Here is a 24,078-nt window from a genome sequence, read left to right on the forward strand (position 1 = left end):
TGCACTGACAAATGTAAACCATACATGTGTGCTTGGTTTTTTACTTCTTAAAATATATATAATAGACATCTGTACAAGTCAGTATATTCAATCTTTTTAACAGCTAAACAGTATTCTAAATCTGCGTTTTATTACAGTTATGAATAAGGTGTGCCATCTCTTTCTGCCCCCATCTCCTGTATGTGAATACTCTTAAGGTAAAGATCATGTTTTGTTTGTCTTTCCGTCTCCAAGAGGATCTTGTACCAAGGCTGGGAATTGCTTAACACATGCCTAATGAAATACTAACAACAATATCTGTCATCAAAGCAGTGCATGTCGTGTGCCAAGAAACCAGCTGTTAGTGCTTCACATACATTATCAGATGTAATCTTCATAACCACCCAATTATTCCCATTTCACAGAAGACTTAACCAAAATCACACAGCTAGTAACAACAGGGGATTCTAATCCACATCTGTCTGACTCTGGAGTCCCCACCCTTCATCCCTATGCTATAGTTAATAAAATTTTTATAAGGACATCCTTATAAACCAAAGCTGGAAAACAGAAGAGTTCCAAGTAGTCCGGTGTGGGCAGGTGGGAATGAGGATAAGAGACAGGAGGCGGAATAAATGCCAAGTAGATGGAGTCAAGGGATTGTAGCTATAAACCTACCGAGAACCTTCTAGGAGAAAGAGCTGAATTCTTTGCCTCCCCCTTTCAGACTCCCCACTACACTTCCCTTTGGTAACAGTGCCACCATTTGTTGAAGATCTTCCATGTGCTGAATATGCCATTATTATTCCTATTAATAATTTCTGGCCGGACGTGGTGGCTCATGCCTGTAATCCCAGCACTTTGGGAGGCTAAGGCCAGCAGATCAGCTGAGATCAGGAGTTTGAGACCAGCCTGGCCACGATGGTGAAACCCTGCCTCTTCTAAAAATACAACAACAACAAAAATTAGCTGCTCATGCTGGTGGGGACCTGCAATTCCAGCTACCTGGGAGGCTGAGGCTGGAGAATCGCTTGAACCCAGGAGGTGGAGGTTGCAGTGAGCCGAGATTGCAACACTGCACTCCAGCCTGGGTGACAGCACGAGACTGTCTCAAAAAAATAATAATAATAATTTCTAATTATTTCTAATCCTTGAAAAAATGCTATGGCACATATATCAGAGCTACCATTTTATAGATGAGAAAGCTGACACCCAGAGAGGTTTAAATTACTTGCCAATATTAGACTGTAATAAATAGCAAAGCCAGGATTCAAGTTGAGGATCTGCATGGCTCCAAAGCCCTGTTTTTCTCGTACAAAATAACACGTTTTTATTTTTAAAGAAAAGATGAACTATGATTTTTAAACATCTAGACTCAGTTAAGATCACATTTGGCTGCAAGTAACTGACCCAAGTTCTGTGGTTTAACCAAGTAGAGATTTTATTTTTCTCACAGAGTCAAGAAATGGGTCCAGTAGAGCAGCTGCAGAATGCTATCAGCTTCTCAGCCTCCTTCTAACCTTCCACCGACTCATCCTTAACCCTCAAGCATCTTGTCTTTGGTCACGCGATGGCCTGTTTACTCTCTCCAGGGAAGAAGTACAAAGAGCAAAAGGCTTAACAGGCAAGCTCACAGAGGCTTCCCCTTTTAAGAGCTTTGGGGAACGGGGCATCCAGCTATTTACATCTCATCAGCCAGGACTACTGTCACTGAACCACCTCCCAGCTGCAAGGGATTCTGGGAAATCTAGCACTTAACTGGACATAGTGGTGAATTAAACAAAATGGGTTCAGTTACAGAAAAGGAGGGGGGATGGATATCAGTTGGGCATCCAGCTGTGTCTTTCCCACATGAAGTGCAAGTCATCCTAGAGAATCAAATTCCCTTAGTAGAGAAAAACAATAAAAGAAACTTAATTCTGTGTTTAGTAGCTTTCTCAGTTATGCAAAGTCACACATTGATGGGGGTGGAGGATGGAAGGATCTGAAAGTTTGACAAAACCATGCAGGCAGCTGATCCAGAGGAAAAACACCGAGATTCAGGTGACTTCACACAAATGGCCCTGGCAAGATCACAGGTTCAACCAGTGTGTCTCCTGTGAGTCGTCACTGTTTCCCTTCCACCCTCTCACTTCCCAGAGTTAATTTCGAGAACCCACAGGTTCATTTGACTCTTCCATCATTCACAAGAAAAAGTAGATGTATTCAAATTCCAATGCAAACAAAAGAAAATTCTATACTGTGTTGTTATAAGAGGCAGCATCTTTAGAAAAAGATAACGGTTGCAAAGGCATTCTTTATGCAATAGCAGCCGCCCTGTCAAGTCACTAGATGAAAAAAGTAGACCACAGAGTTTCAACCTTGTTTTCATTTTTTTCTAAATAAAGTAAATACAATAAACTTTCCTCATGAAAAACTTTTGCAATTCTGTGGTAGTAAGATAATATTTGTGTAGAGTACTATGGATGAAGAGAAGGATAACAAAGTGCCAGCAAAAGGACATCAGTGAGCTTGATCCTAGGCACGGAAATACAAGAAAACACAGGTACATTTAGTGATATGGTACAGTATTACTGCATACCATAAAAGAGTCCACACTCTTCCCAATGGGCCTACCTAGTTCTTCCCCAAAACTACCTTGCTGGCCTGAAGAATCTGGCCACTTCTTAAGAGTTCAGCTATTATTGCTAAAAGGAAAAATTAAAATTTGGCAACTTATTATTATTATTATTTTAGACAGAGTCTTGCTCTGTTGCCCAGGCTGGAGCGCAGTGGCGCGATCTCAGCTCACTGTAACCTCCGCCTCCTGGCTTCAAGCAATTCTCCTGCCTCAGCCTCCTGAGTAGCTGGGACCACAGGCATGTGCCACCACACCCGGCCAATTTTTGTATTTTTAGTAGAGACAGGGTTTTGCCATGTTGGCCAGGCTGGTCTCGAACTCCTGACCCCAAGTGATCCATCCACCTCAGCCTCCCAAAGTGCTGGGATTACAGGCATGAGCCATCGCCTCCAGCCTGGCCACTTCTTTAGGAATAGACTTACCACTGAAAAAAGCCTTAGTCCCTCTTTCACCAGGTAAAATGGAGTTTCACCTCTTAACAAAGACACACTAAGAATGAGCACACCTACTCTTCTGAACTTGTCTTTTCATGTCAAATGAATAATTTCCCTAAATTAAAGGAGAGGTGAAAATATCCAGGCCTATTGTGGAGTCCAGAGGGTGTCCATAAAATCTAGGGCCAGCCCCAAATGTGATGGTGGTACTTGATCTTCCTCCTACATGATCCATATTTAAGACATGACCTTGGCCAGAATGATGGATACTCAGTGCAATTTGAGTTTATACAATTCCTTCAGGCATGGACATTGTTAGGTGCACCCCTGTACATAAAACCACTACATGATCTTTCTATTCTGAACTCATTACACTTGCCAACAAAAACAAGGATGTGTGTGTGGGCCAGTCAAAATGTGAGTCCCATCAAGTTCCAGGGAGAAGCATAACCAAAGAGCACTCACAAACTGTGACAACACGTCCACTTGGACCACTCAGAGTCCAAACCCACCTTTCAGAAATAGACACTCTTCAGTGGGTTTAGACTGGTACGTATTTACCTCAGGTTCTCTCTCCTCCTCCCCTAAACTGCCTAAAATGTGCGTAAACTTAAAACTCCTAGAAGAACCCATATTTCTTTTATCTAAAATCCAGTTGTCTGGTATGTTAGGTTTTTTTTTGAAGTGGAAAAAAAATGCTCACCACTTGGCTTCTGGAAACATTATCACTGAACACCAATTGAGCATCAGTAATTATTATATCTAAAATGAAGGGTGTAAAAGAAAGATTCTATGTATTTTGTAGGGTGGAATAATTCCGTTTAGTTTTAAATTTATGAGCTCCATTTAACGCAGCATCAATTTTTGTGGCAGTGACATATATGACAAAAACTGTAGGGTTTTGTTTTGTTTTTTACTAGGAAGAAGGTTCTGACGTGCACTGCAATAAATTTGAAAAATAACTGACATAACACACTACTGATGCACTGAATTACAAGAGCCCAGAGCAGTTTTTGGACAGTTTGATAACTGATTTAATTGTGAAGTTATCCACCTTTAGTTAAACAGAAAATGCTGGCCAGAAGACATTTTGTTCCCTTTATTCACAAAGAATACCCTGCATAACCAGGCGCAGTGGCTCACGCCTGTAATCCCAGCACTTTGGGAGGCTGAGGCAGACAGATCACCTGAGGTCAGGAGTTTGAGACCAGCCTGGCTAACATGGTGAAACCCCGTCTCTACTAAAAATACAAAAATTAGCCAGGCGTTGTGGTATACACCTGTAATCCTAGCTAACTGGGACCCTGAGGCATGAGAATCATTTGAACCCGGGAGGTGGAGGTTGCAGCGAGGCAAGATCACGCCACTGCACTCCAGCCCGGGCAACAGAGAGAGACTCTGTCTCAAAAACAAACAAACAAACAAAAAAGCAAAGAATACCCTGCATCAAAATGAGACAGTAACCCTAACAGCTTTGACTCGCATATTTAAATCCATCTGTTTGGCCATGGTTAAAAATAACAAAATAATCATGATAGTTATGATTATGGCTCCCTGAAAGATTTCACAACTGGCTGCTCAACTGTGATTTTTTTTTCTTAATTTTGGAGCTAATATGACTTTCTAAGGAAATCTCTGAAAATAAAAACGTCATTATGCAACATTTCTTGCCTATGTTTTCACCTTGAAGCGACATTTCTTTAATAAAGAATCAAGACACAGACCCAAACATGAATGAATATGCATTCATTAATTCACTCCTTCATCGTTTTGAAAAGGTAATTCAAACTAGGCCAGAGACATGTAATAACATCTTTGAAAAGACAGGCTGGGCACCCATGGCTCACTCCTGTAATCCTAGCACTTTGGGAGGTCAAGGTGGGTCGACTGCTTGAGCCCAGGAGTTCAAGACCAGCCTGAGCAACATGGCGAAAACCCGCCTCTACTAAAAATACAAAAATTAACCGGGCATGTTGGTGCATGACTGTAGTCCCAGGGAAGGCTGAGGTGGGAGGATCATTTGAACCTGGGAGGCAGAGGCTACAGTGAGCCGAGACTGCACCACTGCACTCCATCCAGGGCGGCAGAGCGAGACCCTGTCTCAAAAAAAAAAAAGAAAAAAGAAAAGACAGAGTGCTGAATGAGGTCTTCTTTCAGTTAACAGTTTGAAAATTATGCTGGTTTGGGATATAAACGAAAAGTTAATTTTAATGTAACAACTTATCAACATAATCTAAATTTACTTATACAAATATTTTATGAATAGGAAAGGTTTTAAAAGAAGTCAGCTAGTCAGTAACTGAGGGGAAAAATGACCTTGTTCTGATTTATCTCACGGTGGAACAGGGAGCAACAAAAAGACTACATAAACAGTTAATTAACTGTCCCTCGGTGAACTTGTTCCCAAAAAAATGTCAGTGATGCCCTTGAAATTAGGCACTATTGATCTGGAACTTCAGTGTGTTCTGGATTTCAAATCAACATTTATCCATTAAGGCCAGATGACCTTAATTTTTATTTTATTTTATTTATTTATTTTTGAGATGGAGTTTTGCTCTAGTCGCCCAGGCTGGAGTGCAATAACGAGATCTCAGCTCACTGCAACCTCCGCCTCCTGGGTTCAAGCGATTCTCCTGCCTCAGCCTCCCAAGTAGCTGAGATTACAGGCGCCCACCACCACACCCGGCAATTTTTTTGTATTTTTAGTAGAAATGGGGTTTCACCTTGTTAGCCAGGCTGGTCTCAAACTCCTGACCTCAGGTGATCTGCCTGCCTCAGCCTCCTAAAGTGCTTGGATTACAGGCGTGAGCCACCAAGCCTGGCCGACCTTAATTTTTAAAGTTGCTCTTGGAAATATGACAGTTGTTGGTCACAAGAATTTAACCAAAAACTGATCCTACCTTTCTCAATAACTCAAACATCTTTTAAGTATTCTGTGTTTTCCTACACCATATCTGCCTCATAAACATGGACTGAGAAAGAGAAATATTGGTTTAAATTAAGTATGTAAAATTACTGCTATTATTCAAACTGTGAATCAAATTTAGAGTTTTGGTATATTCAAGTCCCTAAACTAGGACTAGTTTCTTGGAAAGAAAGTGTAAATCTGAATTTGGCACATAAGGATAACATCCTAAAGATACTCTTCTTTACTTAACCGTCTGGCTTTTGCAGCCCCATCTTTTGGTATTACAAATGCAGTTGGAACACTATCAGCCAAGGAACACTACAGTGAGTTCACATTAGCCCACAGGAACTCCACTCCACAGCTCTATCCTACTGAAAAAGTACACTGGAAAATACAGTATGTTTTATGTACTCCCCATAGAACATAAATAGAAAAGACTTGTTCACCATTATTGCAGAGCCATTTGCAATTTCTGTGTCTTAAGCCAAAATACAAACCACAATTAAAATGTTGTCTTTCCAATAAAGCGAATTTTCCTTTCTCAAAAAGCCTGCTATTTATCCACTCTATTTAATTTTTTCAGGAACTAACAACAATACAGACCCAGGTATGTCATAAACAACAGCACAACCAAACACTTCTTTCTAGTTCTGAAACCTAATGATCATTTGGCTAGAAAGATAGAGAACCCCATCTATAGTCCTCTATCCCATTTCCTGACTTGGGTTTACTAGACCTACTATTGTGGCTTCTTTCTTTCTCCATCTCCTGGAAATGCCTTTTCCCTTCAGGGGCCTGGGATATGGATTTTGACTCACAATGAAGTCCACTCCCATTTCCTCCAGACCTGGCAACAGTAGGATCCTCACTGCTGAGGAGGAACTTCGGTGAAGGAAAGGGGAAACTTGACTCAGGATTCTCAGCGCTTACTTTTTTTTTTTTTTTTTTTTTTTCCTTCCTGCTCCAGAAGAGAGCCTTAAAGCGCTGATGAGAGGGTCCTGAATCAGTGTATGGAGTCAATTTCCCCGCCCCCTCAAGAAAGTCAGTCACACCCAGTTAGTGACCTGGGCACACAAAATCTCCACATAGGAAAAAGACAGGGTTTGAAATAGGAAATAAACAAAAATCAGAATTCTATTCTTTCACTTCTTAAAAGTATCTTTTTCCTCCCGCAATTGCTTTCTCAAAATACCAAACTTGGACTTTGAAATCAAGTTCTCTTTCTATTGCTCTCCGCAGTTCTTACTGAAAGCAAGGATTTGTTTTGGTCCCACATGTTGAAAACTTCACGTCCCTATAAATAAGAGTTTATATGCCACGCCTTCCACCGCGTTTCCCTGTTAAAACTCCCTTCTCTAAAAAAGATCCCTGAAAACACAACTACCAGCCCGCCCCTCAAGCAGCCACAGGAAACAGATCTGAAGATTCTCAGCAGCCATCCTAACCCCTCCAGATATAAAGCTGGCAGCTGAAGGGATTTCTCGGTTAAAATGAGTGAATACTAGTTGCAGTTTTAGAAGTGTGCCCCCAAGAGACGAGTTTTCCCACAAGCTCATAATTAATAAACACCCCAAGTGAATTTCTCACATCCTGACTGGATTACACAAAAGGATATTTTACATTGATATATAAGACTAACATTGATATTCTTTTAATATATAATAGGCCACAAGGAGACAAAAAAATACAAAACTTTTTTTTCTTTTCAACGAGCATAATTTTTGAGTCGATGATCCATAATTTTTTGTGGCATTTTTAAATGCCCCAACACACACAGACAGAGAGACACACACGCCCCTCTGGTTGGGGTTCTCAGGTATTACCGGGAGCCTAGGGTGTGGGGGTCTAAGGATACAGACAAGACCTAAACGTCCAATCCTGGAGTATTCTTCACGTACAAGCTCGGTCGGAGCCCCAGGAGTTAAGCCCTACCCCTCCACCCCCACCACCCCCAAAAAGTGCCCGTTCCCATTGGGAAACAGGAGTGAGTTGCACAAGGAAATCGACCCGGGGAAGAGGAGGAGCAGCTGCAACAGCCAGCTGCAGCCACACAACGGTGCCACTTCCCTCCCGTCTCGGAGTGGAGCAAAACGCCCTTACCTGGGGGGTGGAGAGCCGCCGGCACTAGTTCCAAAAGTTCTGGTCCACCTCCTCTCGGAGTTCAAAGCCCCAGCACTCCGGCCCGGCCGCCAGCTCGCAGCACACGAGTCCTTCCCCGTCCTTTCCCCACCCTGCCTGCACTACACCATGTCAGGAATCCGGGCAGGCACCGAGCTGGGAGCTGACATCACTCCCAGTTCCAGGTACCTCCCCCTCCCACTGCCGCCCTTCTCTCCTCCCTCCCTGCAGGAATCAGCCAAAGAGAGTCAGCAGTGGGGCGGGGCCGGAGGCGCCTGCGCGCCCGCTGATTGGAGCCGGGGAACGTCACTCAGAGGAGTTCACTAATTTTATACATTCCTCGCTGAGCCAGACTAGGGCTGGAAGTGGGTGGATGGAAGAAAATGCTGCCCTTCCTGCTATCTCTAAGGAACGGAGATAATCCGATGGGGAAGAACCTGGCGGGTCGAGTTTTAAACTTTTCTTGTTGTAGTTACTGAGATTCCAGATCAAAAACGAAACTAACCCACGCGAACCCCCTTTTTAAGGAGAAACAATTGCCTCAGTGTCACAGGCACACGGGCATGTACAAGCCCGGCGGCGCGTGGTGTAGAAAATGGCTAGCTTTAAGCCATGCAAATAAAGGAAAACGTCAGCTCACCCTTCTGCCCTTTTATCCTGGGACTGCTGGGTGTTCCCTTAGAAAGGGAATGTAGAACTTCAAAAGCACTACAGAAACATTTGGAAGAGACTCCTGAAAACGGTTACCGAGCTTTGAATTGTTAAGTGGTGGTGTTGTCAGCCTTGTGGCTGCTGTTGCTTTTAGCGATGAAAATCACACCACACAAGCTTCTCGGGCAAGTAAAATTGAATCTCTGAAGCAAGAAAAATGTATTTACCCGTTTAAAGACCTTAAGGCTGCTGTTTTAATGCACACACTGAAAAAGGTGGAGGAAGGAGGGACCTCACAATTGAGTTCCACAAACCACATGAGAATAATTACTGTAGAATGGAACCAATTGTAGTGGCTGAGCTATCAATTAAGAATTAACTAACGTTTATCCTTGACAGATATCATGCGGTATAATCCCCTTGGCTGACAGAAGAGAAAGATTCTCAGAAGATGGTTCTTTCAAGGCAGATGCTGCTTAGAGGCAGACCTGAATGGTGAAAAGCAGCTTTATTTGTATGAGATATAGGTAGCCTATAACCCACCAACTTCTAAAAATATAGTGAATTAATAACTTTCTTTTTTTTTCTCTTCTTTTTTTAAACAGGTCACTCTGCCACCCAGGCTGGAGTGCAGTGGCATGATCTGGCTCACTGCAACCTCCTTCTCCTGGGTTCAAGTGATTCTACTGCCTCAGCCTCCGAGTAGCTGAGACTACAGGCGCCCACCACCACACCCGGCTAATTTTTGTATTTTCAGTAGAGACGGGGTTTCCGCCATGTTGGCCAGACTGGTCTCGAAATCCTGACCTCAGGTGATCTACCCTCTTCGGCCTCCCAAACTGCTGGGATTACAGGCGTGAGCCACCACACCAGGCCTCATTGTTTTTTGATTGATGGCATGCCATACAGTTCACCGATCTGCCAAAAATTGTAGAGGGATGCACAGAATCCAGCATTGTGTCTTGTTTAATCTTCCCAATCATCCTATAAATTGAGTGTTACTAGCCCTATTTTAACATAAGGAATCAAAGGCTCAGCAAAGTTATGTAAGTAAATTTCTCCAGATCACCTAGAACTTGGATTGAAACCAAGGTCTATTTGACTCCAAAGCCACTGTTTTTCTTTCTATATCTCAAGTATTGAGTGTGCATAATTTATACTTTTTCAAACAATAGAATGCTACAAGAAATCCACAGGCTTGGGCCCCTGCTCTCACACACCTACTTTATATAATTACCATCTTGTTGCTTGTCAGACCTGCAGTATTCCAAACTCCTGACTTGAATTTCTGACTCCAGTTTCCCCCAGTTCTAATTATTTCTCTGTACCACTACCAGATGAGTTTTCTAAAATGTTTGGTTTTGTCATCAACATCTTCCCCTCTAAATCAGGTCCCCCTTTCCCTGCAATTCTTATCTAGCCATTTAAAACTCTCTCTTATTCTGCTTCTTACCCTTCCCAGCTTATCTCCCACTTCGCTCCCAGGAAACCCTCTCTGTAGTCAAACAGGTCTACTCACAGATCCCTGCTTCGTTCTCACCTTTCAGCCTAACCGAAATCCCCACTCATCTGTGTGTTAAGTCCCACCCTTCTCTCAAAGCCTAATTAAATTAAAGTCCTCGTCCTCTGCCAAGACTTAGCTGTGTGTTACAGTGGACAGAAAAAAGGACTCAAGGTTCTTGGCCTGGCTCTGCCACTTAGCTATTGGGTAACTTTGGGCAAGTCACTAAAACATCCATCCCAAATCTCAGTTACCTCCTCTTTAAAATAGGGCTGACAATACCTATGTTAAAGGTTGTTATAAGGATTGAGATTGTACAGATGTGTAAACATGTGGTTATACATGTCTAGTTAAATGCCTTTCCTGCCTTCCCAAACTCTGAAGAGCAAGCATCTTGCTTATAGGACCTCTTTATATTCCTTATACCCAATTCAAGGAAAAGTCTCAATAAAAATATAGGGCATGAGAAAACAGATCATTGTATCATTTCTATTCTCTTCCATTCTTTAAATGCAGTCTATCCCCAAATAATCTCTCAGACAAAAACTTTAACTGTTTCTTCTTGTTCTTTTTTTCTCTCTCTTTCTCTCTTTTTATGCTTTGGCCAGAGCCCTTCTGTTCTCCCACACCCCTACCCACCATTCGTTCAACACCCTTAACTTCCTCAGATCACTTCTGGACCAACTACTTCACCTGTCTCTTAACTACTGACCCTTCCCTGTCCCACAGTCAGGGACACAACTTGTCCGTCAGTGTCTGTTGCCTGCCTTGCTCCCAGATGCCTTCAAACAGAGGCTGGGTGGCTACCAGCCATTCCTCCAGCCCTAGTCAGGACGGCTGCAGCCAGGCTCACGTTTTTCCAAAACTACAGCCAGCCACAGGAGATGGGGGAGGGAATGTCCCACCCCCACAGAGATGGCAGGATAGAAAAACAGGAAGTTGCCTCCCATCCTTTCTGCAGCTGGAGTGATAACAGCTGCCATCCAGAATCCAGAAAACAAAAGACTCAAAGGGAAGGCTGAAAACGGGCCAGGTCTGGAGCAGTAACATTCAAGCTAGAGGTTACAGAGTGGGTGAGGAAGGAACCAATGGTTGAGATTTCAGCCTCCTTCTACCTCCCTTTAACCAGAGTTACAGCTCTTTTATCTGCTCTACATTTAGGCCTCACCATGATACTTCATTTTTTGAAGACAGTGTAACCCTTAAATAAACATACTGAAATCACTGGCCTCTGGGTATCTTGGGGAAACTCCAAAAAAATCAGAATAATGCAGCAGAAGCAAGACAGGATGCCTGATGAGCAGGTAGCCAGAACTTACTCCTCACTATCCCGGCTCCTGGCTGGCTTAGTGCAAATGATCATTTATGATTCCTATGATTTCAATGCTAATTTATTCTGTAGGTCTAGATATTTTCTGCCTAGTTATTCCTATGACTAACCTTACCTGTGGTAACTTTTTGCCAGAGTATCACTATTGCGGGGTAGGGAGCAAGAGACACTGCAGAGCAGGAGAACACCTGCTCAATTAGAACTTGAAATGGATCCTAAAAGTCATTTGATGCAACCACTATTAAAATGCAAGAAACCCTTCTTTAGCATTCCTTACAGGTAGCTTCCAGCCCCTGCTTGAACTTATCTGGCAACCAGTAACACACAAAATAAGCAAGCAGCCCACCATTAAAGATCTTTCTCGGTTGGGTGTGGTGGCTCACGCTTGTAATCCCAGCACTTTGGGAAGCCGAGGTGGGCGGATCACCTGAGGTCAGGAGTTCGAGACCAGCCTGACCAACATGGAGAAACCCCGTCTCTACTAAAAATACAAAAAAAATTAGCCAGGCTTGATGGCGCATGCCTGTAATCCCAGCTACTCGGGAGGCTGAGGCGGGAGAATTGCTTGAACCTGGGAGGCCGAGGTTGCGGTGAGCCGAGATCGCACCATTGCACTCCAGCCTGGGCAACAAGAGCAAAACTCCATCTCAAAAAAAAAAAGATCTTTCTCATATCCATCTAGATCCTGCTTTACTGACTTTCTCCCCAAAGACATCTGTCTTGTGTCTCATTTAATCCTCATAAACATCCTGTAAGGTAAGTGTTATTAGCATCATTTTGACATGAGGAATCAAAGACTCTCCAGGGTTATACAAGTAAATTGCTGCAGATCCCCCACAACTGGGATTGAAACCAAGGTCTATTTGACTCCAAACCTATTTTGTCTTTCTATGTCTGAAGCATTGATTGTCCACAATTTACACTCTCACTTCTGCCCTTTGCAGTAACAGAACAAGCTGACTCTTTTGTTACACCATCCCCAAATCTGAGCAGGCATGAGGACACCTCCCCTTCTCTGGATGCAGATACCAGAAGAGGCTCACCCTACTCATCAAATCCACAGCATTTGCCTGTCTGGTATTTACAGGCTTCCAGCTGCAGCTCTCTAAAGCACAACCCTGATCACTCCTGACTCTAAACACTTAAATGAGTCTCCCTTTACCAAGGAACAAAACTCATCAAACTTTCTTGACTGGTATCCAAAAGCCTTCACATCCTTGCCCCCAACTTACCTTTCTGAGCTTATTTTCGACTCCTCTTCATATGCCCACACTGCATGCACTGCATGACTTTGCACCCATATTTCCTAATAATACATCCTCACTGTGATTTTTGCCTGTTTCTACAAAAATCTACCTCACAGTGTTGTTGCAAGGATCTGACAAGATGTCATATGCAAGATGACAGAGCACCTTGCCTGACACATCATAGGTGATAAGCAAACATATTTTCCTTTTTCCTACAACATAAAACAATTGTACTATAATTTTTATAGGTTCCTTATGTTGCTTTCTGGCTCCAAGTTTCTTACAGTCCTCAAGAACAGAATGCTTATTTATTTCATCTTTACATCCTTTGTAGGATCTAGAACCATGTTTTGTCCCATAGACATTGATTAAATATTCACTGAATGAATAAGTGAATGAATGCTGTCTTTTGCTTGAAACTCATAACCTGCTATGGTCTAGGTCTTCAGAAGTTCAGGAATAACTTGACCAGACTGATCACAAAGGATCTGGGTGCCTCCAGTTGTTGTTATCCCAGTCACACTGCCAAACACAGAGTGGGTTAAACACATGGTATAAATCATGAACCCAAATCCAAATCAAACAAGCTTAGCTTTAGAATTCCTTCTAAAGGAAATTACTGCTTATTCTGTCTGATCCTAAGCGTGGCATTGGTGATAATCCAGACATTATTTTAATATCCTTTCATTGAATGCTAAGCCACTACCTAGCTATCACCATTGACGTCATTTCTGAATCCAACCCTCCTCCCCATTCCTTTCTTGCCCATAGAGACAGGTTAGAAATAGGCACAATATCTTGCTCCAAGTGGGGAGTCTTATTTTAATCACTTTTTCCTTACAACCCAATTGTGCTGGTTATTCTCTGGTTACCCACCAGATACATCTAAAAATCTAGTTACATTCAACTTACTCATTTTATTAGTCTATTTATAAGTTGAAAAATTTTAATTAAAAATAAGGATAATTGGTTTTCATGGTCTTTGATTAATGTTCAACGAATGACTAAACTAAACAAATTACATTCCCTTAAACAATTAACCTCATTACAAACTTCCTTAATTGAATCTCCTAAAAAGTATGTCTGGTTTCTGTATTCTGAGACAGGTCAACAAGATAGGGAGCCAGCCTTTTCAATACACAGGAGCAATTCCTGTTTTTCATTGCATGTAGGTGATCTGCATAATGTTTGCCCCAAGCAGCCCAAGCCTTTCTACAGCTGTCAAGCCTTTGGGTGGGAGAGCCCCGCCATCCTTCCTATCAACATGCACTGTGCATTGGCCTCTTCAAAGTCTTAGGAACACGCCCAGTAACAACAGAGCATTACTCAAAACCAGTAAGTCCCCCCTTGATTTCCACCTGCCACAATATTAAATAGGCCTCAGTTTTAAAATAATACGTCGTGGCTCACTACTGATCAAAATTTACCCAACTTGACATTCCCTGGACCAGTGCCATATATACAATTCCGAGGCTTCAGACTGATCCATTAATTTCTACTTCACTCACCTGTCACCTAGACAATCATTAATTTATTGTCTCTTTAGTCTTTCCTAATATTTAACTAGAATTCTTTTACTTAACTAGAACTTACATTTTAAAATGGCAGGTTAACTTTAACCCAGACACTTCTGTCAAAGAAGACTAAGAGAAATAAATTTTAGCTAAAACAGATGTAAGATGATGATGGAAAAATTGGCTTAAACAAATGCTTTCATTGAAGAAATTTTCCTGGCACGTTGAAACAAGTTGCTGATAAATCTTCAGGATATAGCATCTATCTCCCAAGTCCCATAAAAATTAGATTCTCTGCTACTTTCCCTTGCTCTTCCAGAGTCTATCTTCAGAAATTCCTTTCCACTGAAGGATGCTGACTGTGCAACATCTGAATTGCCAGATAATCAGTACTGTGCTTTGTTAAACTAGCCAGGGTATTAAGGAAGCAATGGGAAAGTATCCCAACTATCACTTTAGTATGTCTGTCTTTTTTTTTTTTTCTTTGAGACAGTGTCTCGCACTGTCACCTGGGCTAGAGTGCAGTGACGTGATCTCGGCTCACTGCAACCTCCGCCTCCCAGATTCAAGCAATTCTCCTGCCTCAGCCTTCTGAGTAGCTGGGGTTACAGGCACCCACCACCACACCCAGCTAATTTTTTGTATTTTTAGTAGAGATGGGTGTCACCATGTTGGTCAGGCTGGTCTCGAACTCCAGACCTCATGATTTGCCCACCTCGGCCTCCCAAAGTGCTGGGATTATAGGCATGAGCCACCGTGCCCAGCCAGTATGTCCGTCTTTTAAAGGCTTTAAACCTCTTAATCTTATTTCACTTTAATTTCCATTTGATCCTAAATGGCTTGAATTCTGAATTATACATAATGTAATAGCCATATTAGTGCCTTTTACATTCATTTCTGAAAAAAGGTCATCACCCATTTCTGAATAAAAGAAAGTGTAAGAAATATCACCTCTTCTTTGGTAAAATTAGTTAAGTGTGTGCTCTGAGTTATAAGACCCAGCATCATTTGATAGTTTTGAGCTTCAGTTTCTTCATCTGTGATTGGGATGTCATTAATGCAAACAAACTAAAAAAGGGTGTTCCATGAAACTCTGATGCTGCTAACTCCACAACTTCCTTCTGAGAGTCTGAAATGGCTCTGTATACCCAGGATTCCTCGGCAACCTTCCTACGACCCTTCAATAGCACTGATTGAAGCATGGATTCCCACCTGAATGAAGACAGCCAGGTATACATTTGTCAACGGCCTGGGGCAAACAGGCACAGGAACTGTTCAGCAGAGATCTGTACTGAACACCCACTAACTGGGCCATGTATATCTTCCCTCAAGACGTTTAATATGACACATTGAATATGTCTAGAAAACCAGACCACAGAGTAGAGCAGAAGCAAGGAGGCACATGGAATAAAGGTCATAAACAGAATGAATAAAGGTCATGCACAGAATAGTAAGTAGAAGCATGAGGTCTAGAAGATGAAATCAGAAGAAAGTAGACAGGAGCTGAAGTAAAACATAAAGCAGAAAAGGGTGGCATGTGCTGAGAGTCACACCTAGAAAAAGCAGTAGTCAGGAGCCATGAGGCAGTGGATGCCACAGGGGTGGTGGACGCTAGCTACTGAAGGAATCAAAAATAGGACAGCAATAATTAAAATGGTAATGATGATAGCGAACACATGCCGATTTTTGTGTGTCAGGTACTACAGGTTGAGCATTTCTAATCTGAAAATCTGAAATTCAAAATGCTCCAAAATCTGAAATTTTGAGTGCCAACACGACGCTCAAAGGGAATGTCCATTGGAGCAATTTGGATTTCAGATTTTTAGATTAGGGATGCTGGCAAGTTACTTATAAGAACCTGTAAGTAAAATCCAAGTATTCCAAAATCTGAAAAAAAAAAAAAAAAATTGAAATCCTAAACACTTCTGGTCCCAAGCAGTTCAGATAAGGGAGACATGAACTGTATTTTAAATGCCTTTAAATATATTACCTTCAACCCTGTTTCCACTTTGCAGATGAGAAAACCAAGCCACAGAGAGCTTAAGTAACTTGTCCATGGTCACATAACTAGGAAATAGCATAATACAACCGAGTTTGGCAGTACAGTCTGTGCTGAGAGAGAAGCTCAGCTGTAAGAATAATAGACTAGTAGATTCACTCTTGAATCCTGGACTGTGCTCCAGTTCTCATGAGGCTTGACGGTTCAGTGGTTTTCCTGCATTTCCTCCCTTCCTCGGGTAGTCTCACACTAAATTTCTATCACCTGAGGTAATCTGAATACTTTTAATGCCTTACTACTTGAAAGCGCTTAAGGAATGCTGTGAATTTAAACGAGACAATAAATGTGAGAGCATTTTACCTTCCCTGAAAAAAATAGAGCAGACAAAGTGAAGTGTTTTATTCTGAAGTGAGGTGAAAGTTCTTAATGTATAATCTGGTGATCAAGATTAAGTTTGTCTCTAAATCATGTTACATTGTGACATTACTTTAGGTCAATCTCAGTCTGTCTTGGTGGTATATTTTTGTCACACATTGTGGGAATTTTAGAATGTATTAGTTTACAACATATAATTATCATTGCATATTAACTAAATATCATTATATTAATTACATGGCCCTGTTCTACTTCATTCCTTCCCTAAGCAACTAGCATGAAGAAGCTATGATTACAAGGGCAATGAACAAAGGGCCAAAAGAAAAGAAGCTTGAATATTGTTTTATCTTTCTACAGACTCTCATATCAGCAGCCAGATCACTTAGGGTCTTGAAGGAGTTTAGATTTATTTATTTTAACTATAATGAGAACAGAGTCAGGACATAGCATATCTCATGTTACTAAAATCAAAACAAAAACAAAAAAAACAGGCTGGGCACGGTGGCTCATGCCTGTAATCCCAACACTTTGGGAGGCCAAGGCGTGCGGATCACGAGGTCAGTAGTTTGAGACCGGCCTGACCAGCCTGACCAACATGGTGAAACCCCGTCTCTACTAAAAATACAAAAATTAGCCAGGCGCGGTGGCGCGCGCCTGTACTCAGGAGGCTGAGGCAGGAGAATCGCTTGAACCCAGGAGGCGGAGGTTGCAGTGAACTGAGATCATGCCATTGCACTCCAGCCTGGGCAACAGAGTGAGACTCTGTCTCAAAACAAACAAACAAAAAACTTCCCTCAATCAACCCTATTTCACTTTTATTGAGTTACATTTATGAGAGTAACCAGTAGTATAAGGAAAGATGCTGCTTCTTATAGGACTGGTTTGTAAAGTTCTGAGCTTTCCTATCAAAAGGGCAATCAATGGATATCGTGACTTAGTGATTCCATCTGTTACCCACACAACAGGTAGATTTGGTCACTGGGCAGGTGTTAACCCAATGACCACAACCAAGGAGGATTTAACAAGGGGATTTTAAAAATTAATGTAACACATAAGGAGAACAGGACTAGTTCCCAAAGCATTGTCTCTCTTAGCTGGGGGCTGAGCCAGGTTTTATAACCATAGGGTAATGAGGTGTGATCTGATTGGATCTTGCAATGAGGTAATGTCGGGAGGCATGGTCTGACTGCTTCCTGCCATGGGGACACCAGAACTCGATTTGATTGGATCCTGCATCCGGCCATGAGGTGTCTACTTCTTAATTCAGTCTCCAATCCTCCTTCTGAGCATTTAAGTTCACTCTGTTGTTGCACATTTAGTTCATCTGGGCATGCTCTGGTTACATGACCTGACATCTGTTGAGACAGAAAAACAGCTCACAGCTTTGTTACATAAAAGTTGAACCCAATTGTTCTGGGGTGGCTACACATCATCATGTTAAGAAGGAAAAGATTTGGACCCTAGATTCAGCCCCCTTTGGGAGAGGTTGAATTGCAAAGAAGAACTGCTAAGATTTCTTCTGTTCACTATGCTATGAAATCTACCAAAATACCAGCAGAAGATTCAGTTAGAACTTTGTCTTATACTAAAGATTATTGCCATATAATATTATTGTTTGGAAAAGCTTTCATGTTGGTTGTTTTATTCTAATCCATTCAAACTCCTGGTGTCTAAATTATTTTAGAAGATAATAAATATGTCAAATAAAATAATTGCCTCCTTTCAAAATGTCACTCAGAATCCTCTGGCTTTCTTTACCTTCTAATGTGGATTAATATTATAAGGATCAGCTTTATTTATTCTATCCTATTTTAGACATCAGGGTTGTGTTCGGTTGACTTCTAAAGCTTTATTTATTTATAGAATAAAAGAGTCATATGTGTGGAAATAATAACACTTTTGTCAGAAAGTCAGGCAACAACACAGATGCTCTGGAGTCCAAATGCCACTTGCAGTGGAGCATACTTCCTGGGTAGCAGGCAAGAGAGAAGGAGGAGAAGAAAGAAGTCACTTGCCCTGGAGCAGAGACCCTCAGACTATAAACAAGCAAATCATCAAACAATCTGCATTGTTCGCCCCAGCAGAATCTCTCAGCTTTAAAATATCCATGCTCTCTCCTCCCCATCTCCACTCTCTCTTCCCACTGACTAATGGCTCATTGACCGTAAATGGCGAAAAAGAAAACAAACTATTCTTTCTTGTGATCCTGGAACTCAACCCAGGCACGACAATTAATGTCAAACTTTGAACACCTTTCTGGGTTGCCCTTTCATGTACTCTGAAAGCTTAGTCCTAGAATCTGATTTAATCTTCCCAACAGCCCTAAAAGTAAGTGCAATTATTACCCCCACTTTCCAGATGACAAAACTGAGGCCTAGAACCAGAATCGGCTCCATGGGTGGGTAACACGTGCAGTTGCACAGGGCTGCTTAGAGTGGTCCCCATACTTGGTTTAATGCTTGACTGTTGCTGTCTTGAAATTCTTAGAAACGTTTAAACAAGGGAACCCACATTTTCATTTATGCTGGACCCTGAAAATTATGTCACTTATCCTGCCTAGAAGAGTTAAGTAACTTTCCTGGGGTCCCTGGATTAGTTTGCTTGGGTTATCATAACAAAGTCCCACAGGTCAGGTGCCATAAACAACAGAAATATATATTCTCATGGCTCTGAAGGCCAGCAGGCCAAGATCAGTGTCAACGCAGGTGGCACCTTCTTCTGAAGCCTCTCTTCTTGTCTAGTGGATAGCTACCTTCTCTCTGTCACTTCACATGGTCTTTGGGATGAAGGCCCACCCTCTTGGCTTCATTTTAAATTAATTACCTCTTTAGTTGTCATTTCATAATTGTTTTTAATAAAAATGGGAAACTAACAAAAATAAAGAATTAAAAAAACTTACTCAAGTCAATGTAGCTAGTATGTCATAGGGCTGGTTTGTCTACCTTGAAAGTTAATATAATTTCACTACATCAGAAATTTCTTTAGAAAAATATGAGAAAGGTACATTTTCAAACTTAATAACTTTAATGAAACTGTATAAGAATGTCTCCAACAGTAGCAGAAAAAAATCAGAATATTTTATCTTTTAGTGGACAATTATCTAGGCAAGTTAACACGCTGTTTAAGTCTAAAGACTGAAATACATATGACACATACATATCTTAAATTATATATGTCTTTATTTTCATTCATTATTTCCCCTAAATCATTGTATGGTTTTTTGGAGACATTATGAATTAGATTATTCAGGTGCTCAGCCAACTTACAGTGTTTCCATTTATGTAGCATTTGGATGGATATATTATCACCATACTTTCTTCCTAATGTCTTATGATAACTTAGTCAAGGTTGTGGGTTTTACGCTGGCATGAAATTCAGATATTATAAATCTGAGCTATTCACTCAGTAACTTTAATGTGGAGGCAAAGATGCTGACTGATCACTTGTGTAATGATCTACTGCATTCATTCTCCATGATCCATTTGTTGCACTCCTAAAACCAAAATCTTTTTTTAAAAAAGGAATCATTTGACACTAGCCAATGTTGAATTTCAGCTTTGCAGTTTTCTGTAACTTGAGAGCATATAAAATATACAATGAAGGGTTATTAAAAATAAATCAAACATCTTAAAAATAAAAATAAAAAATAAAAAAATTAAATTAATTACCTCTTTAAAGACCCTATCTCCAAATACATTCACATACCAGGGGTTAGGACTTCCACATATGAATTTGACAGTGACAAAATTCTGCTCATAACCCACAGCCACTAAGTGGAAGAACCAGTACGCTTTTTTCCCTTCACTATGTTCTATTTGTCTTCATGAAATACCAGTGTGCATATGTAAGAGCAGCTCTTCTTATCACTGGTTGGAGAAGCAGAGGCACAGAAAGGTCACTACTTGCTATTGTGAACAAAATGGCAATACAGGCAATATGTTAGTGACAGTCCTGGGACTAAATCTCAGCTCGCTTGACGCTAAATCTACTGCTAGGCCAGTATTGCTTTTCACAACCTACACACACAGACACGGATGCCAGAAAAAACTGTGTCTCTCTGCAATTATAGGTTCTTGGGCTGTCTGCCTTTGGTAGATTTCAAAATAGCACAGTTGATTCTGTTTCCAGCCAGGAAAAAAAAACATCATTACTCTTCTACTCACAAGCATACAAAGACACCTCTGTGGAATGAATCCAGCATACTGTATCCTAGCCTCTTTATCTCATTTTTGGCTGGCTCCAAGTATGACCAGTGAGCAGTGAGAAGAAAGTTTGCTGAGATAACCAAGGCTTAAGGTAACTCATTTAAATGATAAAACAGGAAACTCACTTCCAGTTTGGACCTGGATTGCATTTTAATGTGAACAGATCTGGAGTCTGGAACTGAAGACTTGGAATCTTACAATTATATTAAGTGACAAGGAAGGGAAGGAAGGAATTTCTTTTGAAGAGTTCTTGGGTGACAGCTGAGCAGGGAGAAGCATTTGTTACACTGTGGCTTTTGAGTACTGTGGAGGGCGAAGGGTGGCAGATCAGGGAGAGAGTGTTCTGGTCCTAGTCCTGGCTCTGGCACAAACATTGGGCAACTGACTTTACCTCTCCAAACCTTAGTTTCTTTTCTGCAACATGATGCTTTCAAGTCCTATTTATCTCTCAAGTTTGGTGCGACCAGTGGGGTGTAGTAAGTGTTCTTTGTACAAACAGGAGAGCATGACATACAATTTTTCATTTAAATTCAGTTCCCAGTTATTGTAATGTGATATTTTATAATACATTACTTTAAAATAATTTTCCCTTATGATTAAAACGTTGTACATCAGTGGGGAAACCAGACAATACCTTGACCAGGTGATCAAAATTAACATCACCAATGAGGGGCAGATGGACTTTGTATACTTCCGGAGATGATATCCTGAAAAGAACACAACACCACTTAGGTAACATTCCGGCCAAAAATGCATAATCTGAATCTAATCCTGAATAAGCATCAACCAAACCCAAACTGATAGACATTCTGGAAAATAATTGACCTACTGTTAGAACATGTCAAGGGCATGAAAGACAAAGAAAGGTTGAGAAAGTCATCCAGATAAAAGGACATTACAAAGACTTGACAAGATTCCTAATACAAGATCCTAAACTAGATCCTACATGGAAAAGAATTTCTATAAAGACAGCATTGGGACAATTGACAAAATTAGAATGTAGGTGGTAGACTAAAGTAATGTATCAATATTAAATTTCCTAAATTTTACAACCATATCATTGATCTGTAAGAGAGTATTTTTTGTTCTTAGGATATACACTTTCAAGTATTATAAAGAAAAGAGAATGGCAACATACCAAGACCCTGTATAGAAAAATAGAAAATAGAAAAAACAGAAAATAGAAAAGAAAAAAACAGAAAAATAGAAAAGAAAAGAAAATTAGCCCAGTGTGGTGACCTGTAGTCCTAGCTACTCAGGAGGCTGAGGCAAGAGGATTGCTTGAGCCCAGGAGGTAGAAGCTGCAGTAAGCCATGATTGCACCACTGCATTCCAGCCTGGGTGACAGAGTGAGACCCTGTCTTTAAAAAAAGAGAAAGAGAGAGAGAGAGAGAGAGAGAGAATGATATATGCAGACTTTCAAATGACTCAGGAAAAATTATAGAGACAGGGAAATTAATTTAGCAAATGTGGTAAATGTTAAATATTGGTGAACCTACATAAAGTGTATGTGGGAATTTCTCATTCTAGTCTTGCAAATTTTCTGTTAATTGTAAGAATACTTTTTAATAAAAAGGCTTTTAGAAAGTTAAGCCTGACATGATGGCTCATGTTTGTAATTCTAGCACTTTGGGAGGCCAACGCAGGTGGACCACTAAAGCCCAGTAGTTCGAGACCAGTCTGGGAAACATAGCGAGACCTAATCTCTAAAACAAATGTTAACAACATGCCAAGCATGGTGATATGTGCCTGAGGTCCCAGCTACACAGGAGGCTGAGGTGGGAGGGATCGCTTGAGCCTGGGAAGTCAAGGTTGCAATGAGACATGATCATGCCACTGCACTCCAGCCTGGGCAACAGAGTGAGACCCTGTCTCAAAATAAATAAATAAAGTTAAAACATGTTCACTGCATAAATTTTTCTGAAGAAGAAAAGTCACTTACAACCCTATCATCCAGAGAAGACTGTTCACTTTTTGTGTGTACTCGATTTCTCTAGAAGAACGAGTTCTTTGGCGGCAACTGAGCAGCATGAGCATTTGTTGTGCTTCAGCTCACAGGTGCAGTGGAGGGGGAAAAGAGGCAGATCAGTCCTGGTTATTCGTTTGTTGGGGCCTGTAATCTACTCTGATCAGGTGGTTCCCAGGAGGAAGTCAGCCGGGAGCTTCTGGGAAAAGATTTTCTCCCACTCTTTCCTTCTGTTGCATAAAAATGTTTGGAGCCACGGCAGCCACCTTGGGACTATGACGGGAGACCCAAGAGAATGGAAGAAATGGTGACTCAGAGCAATGACGCCATTGAGCTGCTCAACTAACCAACCCTGGAACCACCCTCGCTGTGGATATTTTGCCACATGAGATAATAAGTGTCCTTATTCTCTAATCCAATATAATTTAGATATCCTGTTACAGATAAAAGCATCTCAACTGTTAAACCTCTACTTTTATAGAAGTTACTGCAACCACTTGCTTTGGTTGTTTATCAACACATGCAGCAAAAGCCCTTCCAAAGGGAAAAAGTCATGAGACAAAATCTGATTTTTGAGCATATGGCAGTCTCACCAGCCAGAAGCTATTGGGACAGGCAGTGTGAGCTCCTACCCAGAAGGTGGGAAAGGAAGCCAACATAACGCTCTGGAATGGAGAGGCCTTCAGTACTAGAAAAAGTAACTGGACTTTAGGCTTGAAGAGAAGACGCAATTTGGGGATGAAGTGGAGAAAGCAGAAAACTTTGTAGCCCCTGAAGTAGCTCACGTCCAAGCTGGGTGGAGAGTGAGGCCATTGGCCGTTCCTTGCCTATGTCAATGACCTTTGCATCTATATTGCTTCTGGGAACAGTGGTCAGTGGCAGAGATGACGCCAGAGATGGCCAGGGTTGCAGGTGGTTTCCAAAACATGTAGCACTGGTGAAAGCTGCACTTGATATTGAATAAATGTTAGTTCATTGATTCATTAATAATTTTTGTTTGCTTGCTTGTTTTAGAGACAGGATCTCACTCTGTTTTAGAGACAGGATCTCACTCTGTCACCGAGGCTGGAGTGCAGTGGCACAATCATAGCTCACTGCAGCCTCGAACTCCTAGGCTTAAACGAGCCTCTCACCTCAGCCTTCTGAGTAGCTAGGACTACATGCACCTGCCTTCATTCCCAGCTGGTCATTCATAAATATTTTGTGAACATTTACTATCTTCTGAGTAGTG

The 24,078-nt window shown here is 41.4% G+C and overlaps 1 protein-coding gene across 26 annotated transcripts in view; it reads right to left on the reverse strand.

Moving 5' to 3' along the window:
* The window catches only part of PPFIBP1 (PPFIA binding protein 1), a 171,553-nt gene extending 163,254 nt beyond the window's left edge, over positions 1-8,299 (reverse strand). For 15 of the 26 annotated variants that reach the window (XM_055357895.1, XM_063694099.1, XM_031000858.2 and 12 more), the window contains exon 1: positions 8,042-8,260. The gene's annotated coding sequence lies outside the window, so the exon portion shown is untranslated. Of the gene's footprint in view, positions 1-8,041 lie in introns of all 26 variants that reach the window. The other 11 variants (XM_055357896.2, XM_031000857.3, XM_055357885.2 and 8 more) reach the window with 5 other exon arrangements.
* Between the last annotated feature and the right edge of the window lie 15,779 nt (positions 8,300-24,078).

This window comes from Gorilla gorilla, chromosome 10, assembly GCF_029281585.2.
Source record: "Gorilla gorilla gorilla isolate KB3781 chromosome 10, NHGRI_mGorGor1-v2.1_pri, whole genome shotgun sequence".
NCBI lineage: Eukaryota > Metazoa > Chordata > Mammalia > Primates > Hominidae > Gorilla > Gorilla gorilla.